The sequence below is a fragment of the Belonocnema kinseyi genome, chromosome 4 (genome assembly GCF_010883055.1).
Source record: "Belonocnema kinseyi isolate 2016_QV_RU_SX_M_011 chromosome 4, B_treatae_v1, whole genome shotgun sequence".
NCBI lineage: Eukaryota > Metazoa > Arthropoda > Insecta > Hymenoptera > Cynipidae > Belonocnema > Belonocnema kinseyi.
In genome coordinates, this window is record NC_046660.1 from 75,093,138 (window position 1) to 75,095,152 (window position 2,015).

The window sequence follows — 2,015 nt, forward strand, 5'->3', positions numbered from 1 at the left end:
GAAAAAAAAAGTTCAGATATCTAGGACTTTAAAAAATCTCTTTTACCTTTCGAAGTTATTGCTGAAAGTTTTTAATATGAAAATTTCTAGCTTTTAAAAATCTATACAAATTAAGAAGACTTAATTTAAATATTAAAATTGTGGTTTCAAATTTTAATCGAGTTAATAAAAATATATTGCTCATAAATAAGCGAAAGAAAACAGTTAATTATAATTTTTCAAAATTTAATTGTTTATATTTTTTTATTTTTTCAATTCATGTTGAAAAAAGTCTTTCAACTCACGTCACCTGATTGAATTTTATGTCATATTTCTGGAAAGCTAAAAATTATTTTTTGCATTTTAAAGGGTATTTAACGAAAAATGAATTTGATAAAATAATGGTATTTCAACAAAAAAAAAACTAATTTTTAATAAAGTCATTTCAATTCATCCCAAAAATACCGATATACAACAGAACAGCTGAATCCTGAACAGAAAAAACTGATTTTTCCAGTTGCATTCTTAACATAAAAATATGACATTCTCGCCAAAAGAGACGAATGTTCTGTAAAAAAAAATTCAATTTTTCTAACGCAAAAATATAAATTTTTAACGAAATAGATGAATTTTCTACCACAAACATTTACTGTATACCAAAAAGACAAACTTTTAACCAAATATTTACCTTCTTTAACGAAGAGATAAATTTTTTACCAAAATGATGAATTTTTAATTAAAAAAAGATCAACTATTAATCAGTATACTTTTTGAAACAAAAATGATTTTCTTTCGTCTACTTACATTTTTAACTAAAAAGGACGAATTTTCAACGAAATAGTGGATAATTCAACAAAAGTAGATTAAGCTTCAAATCAAAAAGAAGAATTTTTAGCTAAATAGAACAATTTTTAACCGAAATAGATTTTTCAGTCCAGAAAGAAAAAAATGTAACCAAAATTATGATAGTAGGGGAAAAATCATTTGGAATAAACATGTTTTTATTAGTTTAATTTTTCCCTTGTTTTGAAGATAATATAAATATATAATTTTACTAAAATTCTTCGAAAAATATTTTTTTTTTGAAGATTTAAGATGTTTTATAAAAATATCATTCTATTATTTTTTAGGATTTTCAAAATTCAAGACAAAGTTCGAATTAGTTTAAAAGATTTCTAGAAATTTTAGATACCTTTTTAAATTTTTCTTTTAAAATTAATTTAGAAAAAAATAAGTCATTAGACATTTTCCCACGAATCTCCAGAAAAGTTTGTTATTTTCTTGAAACCTTTCAAACTGCTTAAAAAGCGTCCAAATGTTTTTCAAAATATTAAGAAATTTTTGGTAATTTTGAAAATTCTGGATTATTGTTTTAATTATTTCCAAAACTGTTAAACCTTTTAAATATCTCTTAAATTTATTCGAATGTTTTCAAAATTTTTTTTCAACTTCCTTATCATTGAAACCATTGCTTTCAGATCTTTCGGATTTTGTTGGCAATTTTTAAAATCTTCTTAAATATTTTAGAATATTTAAAACTATTTTTTGGGAAATAATTTTTCAATATAAAAAATAGTTTAAAATTTTCACATGAATTTTAAGAACATTTTTTTATCATTTTGAAACCTTTCAAAATACTTAAGAAGATGCCAAATTTTGTAAACCTTTTTCAATTTTTGAAGTAATTTAAATCATTTTAAAACTTCTAACTGTTCCACAAGCTTACTCATATTCTGTATAATACCTTGTAACCGTGCTAATAGAAAAGTTTGTCTTCAGAATAGTCCACATTCTTGCTTGGATTTAAAAAAAAATAATTATAACTGATAGAAATCTTTGTCGGTATTCGCTTAACATTATTTTTTCAATCAGAAAACCAGTCTACATTTCTTTTTAGAAATTTTGAAAACCTTTTGCAATTCTCTTGAAACCTTTCAAAATTATTAAAAACATTATTTGCTTTTGCATATTTTAAAAATCTACACATTATATTTTGTGTATCAAGGTGCTGTACACCCTTGTTCGAATGATTATTA

The 2,015-nt window shown here is 22.6% G+C and overlaps 1 protein-coding gene across 1 annotated transcript in view; it reads left to right on the forward strand.

Annotated features, from left to right (window-relative positions):
* The window catches only part of LOC117171960, a 48,838-nt gene that overhangs the window by 24,088 nt on the left and 22,735 nt on the right, over positions 1-2,015 (forward strand). The window lies entirely within an intron of this gene.